General features: G+C 41.5%; 1 protein-coding gene across 1 annotated transcript in view; it reads right to left on the bottom strand.

Annotated features, from left to right (window-relative positions):
* Window positions 1–871: 871 nt before the first annotated feature.
* The window catches only part of LOC112074153 (transcription factor COE1-like), a 9,057-nt gene continuing 2,197 nt past the window's right edge, over window positions 872–7,731 (bottom strand). The window contains exon 3 of the mRNA XM_024141378.2: window positions 872–2,976. The gene's annotated coding sequence lies outside the window, so the exon portion shown is untranslated. The remainder of the gene's footprint in view (window positions 2,977–7,731) is intronic.

Genomic DNA, 7,731 nt, shown 5'->3' with positions numbered 1-7,731 from the left:
AGAAGAAGTTACAGGTCTGTGAGAGACAGAAATCTTGCTTGTTTGTAGGTGACCAAATACTTATTTTCCACCATAATTTGCAAATAAATTCATAAAAAAATCCTACAATGTGATTTTCTGGACTTTTTTTCCTCATTTTGTCTGTCATAGTTGAAGTGTACCTATGATGAAAATTACAGGCCTCTCTCATCTTTTGAAGTGGGAGAACTTGCGCAATTGGTGGCTGACTAAATACTTTTTTGCCCCACTGTATATATATATCGTTATAGACGGAGGAAATAACCCTGAAGATGAGAGATGAATATGAAGGGAAGGGTTGGCTTCAGATGAGCAAGGCAGTCCGCTACACTCCTCTCCTCCTCTCCTCCTCTCCACCGCTCCATACCAGCTCCCCTCCAGCTGCTCAACACATTAAATATTTATCCTCCCTTCTATTCTCAGTTATCTCGTCTCAGTGTCCTCCCCCGTCAGTCAGCCAGCCCCATCCACCTCCCTCCCTCTCTCTCTCCCTCTTCTCTGTTATTTCTGGCTCCCCCTATCTCTGCTGTGCCATGCCGAGTGCTCACTGCGGCAGGGAAAACAGTTAAACATCGCTCAGGGCTCAGGAACAGTTACACTTGTGCTCCCCCCTCTCTATATGTTGCTTGTTGCACCCATTTGAAAGTATGTTAGCAGAGCACTGATGTGGTCTCTACTCTACACTGATGTCTGTGGGTTTGCATTGTTAAGGCATCTAAACTGCTGGTTCAGATTTTGGTGAGACAACGGAGGGGAAAGTGAAAATAAGATGGAAGAGATGAAGAAAGTATTTTCATATTTCCCCCCCCAAAAAATGGTCTTTCTGCTTTCAGCACACAACTTCATGGCTAGGAAGAAAACCCACATGCATATTGTTTGTTTTTAAACAGTATACGTTTTTTTTTTTTAAGCCAAAAAAATCTAAGCAAAGAAGAAATTCAAATGATATACTTATATAATCTCTTTACTATAAGAATAATATACTACCTTGACCATATGATAAAACAAACGCAAAATCAAGACGAAAAAAACAAACATTTTCATTAACTTCCAAAATGATACAAAAAATAGACAATGGCTTTTAGGGTGGATGGAGCTAGAAATGGAAGTTTGGCTTAAAACAACATAAGAAAAACTACAACGTAAAAAATGAAATGTATCAGAATCACATCTAAACACGGAACGTGGTAAACAACCAAATAAAAACTGATCGGCACTGTCACAAAATGCAAACATACACATGAAGGATGTGGAAGAAGCTAAATGTAGAAAATGAGGAGAGATAGTACATTATTCATGTGGATATGTAACATTCTGTATCTCCCTTACTATTTAAACTCTCCGAGCTAAAGTTGATGGGATCATTTTGAGTATGTAGTAAACATGACATCCGTGACACTAAAGCTGCCTTAAGACTTCTTTAAATGTATAAATATATCTTAAACAATGACTTTGGCAAAATTTAAAGAAACATCACAGACATGTATTACTATATACAAAAACACACATCACACGAGAGAGAAAAAAAAAGACAATTGAAAAGGTTGGATTCAGATATTTGCTGGGCATCTGAGGATTAGGTAACTTTTACAGTGCTGGGTATTCCATGTCTCACCATGGCGACTGGGACACCACTAAACACCTCATGTTGACTCATTAGTCTGTCTATAAAGTGTCTCCCAGTTTGAACCTATCTCAGATCCTCAACTGTTGTACGGTAACAAGGTGGAACAAGAAAAACATTTTGAATGGCCGGCCCATGATCACAGTTTCATGGTGAGAACACAACAAACCAAAAACTATCAAGGAATAGTTCATAAAAAGAAAAATAACTCACACAATATAGCAAAAGTGAAATGGCGACATCCTTTTAAAACATATGGTTTCCTTCATTGAGATTTCATGGTGGATGGCAGAGAGAGAGAACACTTTAACAAGAGGTTTCTAATGTACAGTTACAGGGCTTTGCTGAGTGGCTCCACAGCAAGATTGCGGTCCAACGACCAACCAGACAGTAGCGACACTGTTGGTATTCAGAGCAGGTTCAGGCTCTGCTCTCTAWCTCTGACAACCACCTAGGAGCTGGGACACGATCGGTACACTCACAGCCAACATGGAGTGAATGGCCGGCTATGTGTCATCATGGATAAATCACTTGCTTTCTGTGGTGACAAGGGAACGCTTCTAGTCATAGCGATGGCTGTCTCTGCTAGGCATGAGAGGGTGAGAAATGAGTAGGGGCTGTTTGCAGCGGCCAAAAGAACTCAAAAGCAGAGAGTTACTGCAATGGTGCATGGTTAGCTTGTGCTACCTAGCATGTATGTGTCTTTCTGTGCCTTAGGGTTAGTTAGGGAATGTGGCATCGTCTCTATCCAGCACACTGTTGTACAAAACAAATGTCTAAATGTCTGGTTTGGCTAGTCTTGATTCATGAGTAGAGCAATTGTATGAATCTAATTCAGTCTTCACTATTTAACTCACATTTTAATGTCTTCTATCATTCACAAACAATGTATTAATTTATCTTTTTCAGATTCATAAATAAAAAATCTCTCTAATATTTTCACTTGTGTATATTACACGTTGAAGATGGGAAATACATATGGTTTTGCACAAAGGTAAAACACTAAATAAAAGTATGAGTTAAACCTCTCCCAAATAAATAAAACTCATGTTTAGCTGGGTTGGGCTTTCTGGGTAATCTGTGACCTTGCGTTCAACTCTTACGAATTCCAAAGAGGTTGTTGTAAATGCTGCGTTTTCTTCTTCTTATAATTTTAAAGTTCAAATGTGATTCCTTTTAAAAAGGGCCTGAGTTACGGGTTCTATTCCTTCAACGCAGGACTGACGAACCAGTCCTCAACTGGATCCTTGGGTACATGCTGAGATCCACGCCTGAGTCTTTCCTCTCATACCCAAACATCGCTTACATGGGAGGAACGATCATTCCAGGAATCACTGTTGGGTGGAGAAGAGAGAAAGGGAGAAGGCGGAGGGAAGAGAGAGAGAGAGAGAGAGAGAGAGAGAAAGAAGAGAGAGAGAGAGAGCGAAACGAGGGGGGAAAGAGATAGGAAAGGGAGAGTCGGTTTAATACATAAAAATGTTCCCTATGTTTTCCTCACATAATAATTACTCTTTAAATACAGCAATCTGTTCTCACATCTGCATAACAAACTATGCCCCATGAAACTATGACTCAAATACGCTTTCAAACAAGGTATAAATCATTTATATATTTTCAACAGCCTTGCCAAATTGGCACAAATTGGACACTTGAAACGCTTGATTAGTGTTGTCAAAACCCGTGCCTTAATTGTTTGCATGCACTGAAGCTCATGTCTGTGTGTTTGTGACGTATTACATCATCCCCGGCTGGCTTCAAACAGCTGCATGGGGATCTGTGTCAACATAAGGAACAGAGCTATGCTTAATGAAAGCTCCAAATCAAACCAAGGGTGACAACAGTACGCAGCGCAGTGAAGACACACCAGGCACAATCCTGCACAACACTACACTACATACATTGTAGTGTTGTGCAGTGTTGTGTATAGTGTTGTGTAGTGTGTAGTTTTGTGTAGTGTGTAGTGTTGTGTGTAGTAGTGTTGTGTGTAGTAACACACAACACTAAACACACCACTATACACAACACTACACACAACACAACACTACACAACATACAACACACTACACACAACACAACACTATACACAATACTACACAACACTACATAACACTACACAACACACCATAACACTACACTACGCTACACAACATTACACAACACGATACAACACAACGGCTACACAGTACACTACACACTACACTACATAACACTACATAACACTACACAACGTAACACAACACTACACAACACAACACACTACACACTACACACAACACTACACAACACTATACACAATACTACACAACACTACATAACACTACATAACACTACACAACGTAACACAACACAACACACTACACTACATAACACTACATAACACTACACAACGTAACATAACACTACACAACACAACACACTACACTACATAACACTACACAACGTAACACAACACTACATAACACTACATAACACTACACAATTGTGTGAATTTTATTATAAATAAAAAATGAAATATCACATTTACATAACTATTCCAGACCCTACTTTATCAGTACTTTTTGTAAGCACCTTTTTGCAGCGATTACAGCCTCCAGTCTTCTTGGGTATGACGCTACAAGGCTTGGCACACCTGTATTTGGGGAGTTTCTCCCATTTCTTCTTCGGGATCTCTCAACTCTGTCAGTGGATGGGGCGCGTTGCTGCACAGCTATGTTCCGATCGGTTCAAGTAAGGGCTCTGGCTGGCCCACTCAAGGATATTCAGAGACTTGTTCAAAGCCACTCTTGCTTGTCTGGGTTGTTGCTTAGGTCATTGTCGTCTTGGAAGGTGAACCATCACCCCCAATCTCAGTCCTGAGCACTCTGGAAAAGGTTTTTAATCAAAGGATCTCTGTACTTGCTCCGTTCATCTTTGCCTTTGATCCTGACTAGTCTCCCAGTCCCTGCGCTGAAACAATCCCCACAAGCATGATGCTGCACCACCATGCTTCACTGTAGGGATGGTGCCAGGTTTCCTCCAGATGTGACGCTGGCATTCAGGACAAAGAGTTCAATCTTGGTTCATCAGACCAGAAAATCTTGTTTCTCATGGTCTGAGAGTCCTTTAGGGCTTTTTTGGCAAACTCCAAGTGGGCTGTCATGTGCCTTTTACTGAGAGTTGCTTCCGTCTGGCCACCTACTATTAAGGCCTGATTGGTGCAGTGCTGCAGAATGACCATCAGGTTCTTGAGCACCTCCCTGACCAAGGCCTTCTCCCCCGATTCTCAGTTTGGCCGCCAGCTCTAGGAAGAGTCTTGGTGGTTCCAAACTTCTTCCATTTAAGAATGATGGAGGCTGCTTTGTTCTTGGGGACCTTCAATGCTGCATAAATGTTTTGGTACCATTCCCCAGATCTGTGCCTCGACACAATCCGTCTCCGGAGCTCTACGGGAAATTCCTTCAACACTCATGGCTTGGTTTTACTCTTGACATGCACTGTCAACTGTGGGACCTTATATAGACAGGTGTGTGCCCTTCCAAATCATTCAAGATCAATAGAATTTACCACATGTGAACTCCAACAAGTTGTAGAAACATCTCAAGTATGATCAATGGAAACAGGATGTGCCTGTTTCCTTGGCAAAGGGTCTGAATACTTATGTAAATAAGGCATTTCTGTTTTTATTTTTAAGACATTTGCTAAAACTGTTATGGTCATTATGGGTATTGTGTGCAGGTTTATAATACATTTTATAAATAAGGCTGTATCGTAACAAAATGTGGAAAAAGTCAAGGGTCTGAATACCTTCCGAAGGCACTGCCCAAAATGACAATATACTGTATATAATTCATGTTGACTAGAATGAACCAGCTCCATCATCGCCAATCATTCACAGGGAATGGATTTGAGTTGAGTACATGACCAGCTCCATCATCACCAATCATTCACAGGGAAATGGATTTGAGCTGGGTACATGGTGACGGATTGATGAGGTTGTTCCCTGAGCGGAGCCTAACATGTCCAGTGTAGTGGGACAGGCCACAGGTCAGGGTCAGAGGTCGAAGGGTCAGAGGAGGACCTCTAAGGTGTGTTCCTTAGAAGTGTGTAAGGAATGTTTATTGCTTGAGATTTCACTTGACGTTAGTTATGCAACTGCTGACAAACACAAAAAGGATTCTGGGTGTTTTCTGCAGGCGTTTGTTGCTCTCAAATCTACTGCTGATGGAATCAAGAGAGGCAGGAAAAGTTATGCACGCACGCACGCACGCGCACGCACGCACACCACACAAGCACACACACACAACACACACCACAACACACACACACACACACACACACACACACCACCAACACACACACACACACACACATCAATGTGGTTAGCTCATCGATAAAATAACACATATGTCAAAACAAAATCACAAGTGTACGTACAAAAAGAAAGCCTTTAAAATGTTATGTGAGGATATCAAAATGATCTTTAAATAAACCCAGATTTGGTTTACTAATCTTAGAACAAATCTGATTTACATGAAAGCACAAAATGCTTCTCAACTATTCCGGCTGATAATATGGCCGACTGCACAGGAACTATTGCTGTATGTGGGTATCTTCTGGCAGTTGTATGCCAGTTCTGTCAGACTGTGAGACGCACGAGACTGGGAGGAAGGAGCTTGGGTTTAGATACCACATCATGTATGACAGTGACTCAACTCTAGCTTTTATCTGCAGTAGTGTAACACAAACCGAGTCAGTCGGTGGTGTATGTCAGTGTAAATAGCGACAGTATCGATTGTCAACAGAGCCCAACAGCTGTCTTTGTTGATCATCTCCCAGCCTAGTTGGGGAGGGGGGGGGGGGGTTGATCAGATAGAAGAAGCCTTTCTTGACAACTGCAGATCGGAGAGAGAAGAGAGAGAGAGAGAGAGAGAGAGAGAGAGAGAGAGAAGAGAGAGAGAGAGGAGAGAGAGAGAGAGAGAGAGAGAGAGAGAGAGAGGAGGAGACTGTGGAAGCACAACTCCACTGTACTATGCTTACGCTACGCTATCTTACAGTGTTAAAGGAGTGATGTTGTGCTCCTGTCTCAGGTTTTGTTTGGCTGGTGGAGCTCTAACACTAAACTATGATTTAAAAAGATACTTTCCAAAAGAAATCCTATACTGGTATTCCAGTCAATGCTTGGCGGGTTTATTGAATAAAACAAAGACCTTATGTAAATTGTGAGATATCTCTTCTGATTGTGTTGCAGTAATGTACAGTCGTGGCCAAAAGTTTTGAGAATGACACAAAATATAATTTGCCACAAAGTTTTGTCTGCTTCAGTGTAGATATTTTTGTCAAGTTACTATGGATTACTGAAATATAATTACAAGCATTTCATAAAAAAAATTTGGTTTTGTCCAAAGGCCTTTTTTACTGACACAATTACATGAATTGATGCAAAGAGTCAAATAATTTACACGTGTGACCCTTCTTTTCTCAGCAGATGACCTCTGCAATCCGCTGTCATGCTGCATAACTTCTGGGCCACTTCTGACTGATGGCTGCCCATTCTTGCACTAGCTATGCTGGCCACAGATTTGTGGGTTTTTGTTTGTCCACCCGCCCTCTGAGATTGACCACAAGTTCTCATGGGATTAAGGTCTGGGGGTTTCCTGGCCATGGACCAAAATATAATAAATTTGTTCCCCGAGCCACTTAGTTATCACTTTTGCCTTATGCAAGGTGCTCCATTCATGGCTGGAAAAAGGCATTGTTCTGTCACACAAACTGTTTCCTGATGGTGGTTGTGGAGAAGTATGCTGTCGGGAGGATGTGTTGGTACGCAATTCTTTTTATTCATGGGCTGTGTTCTTAGGCAAAATTGTGATGGAGCCCACCCCCTTGGCTGAGAAGCACCCCACAATGAATGGTCTCAGGATGCTTTACTGTTGGCATGACACAGGACTGATGAGTGCTCACCTTGTCTTCTCCGGACAAAATAGCAAAAATATTCTAAAAAAAAAACACCAAAAGAAAAAAGAGGACTAAAAGGTAAAACATCATAAAGGAAACTAATATCCATAACTGTTTTTCCCGGATTGCCCTCCAAACAAATCGGGAAAGGGGGA

This window comes from Salvelinus sp. IW2-2015, unplaced genomic scaffold, assembly GCF_002910315.2.
Source record: "Salvelinus sp. IW2-2015 unplaced genomic scaffold, ASM291031v2 Un_scaffold2516, whole genome shotgun sequence".
In the NCBI taxonomy this organism is placed as follows: Eukaryota; Metazoa; Chordata; class Actinopteri; order Salmoniformes; family Salmonidae; genus Salvelinus; species Salvelinus sp. IW2-2015.
Note: the sequence above shows the minus strand (reverse complement) of the source record. Positions and strands in the feature narration are given on the sequence as shown.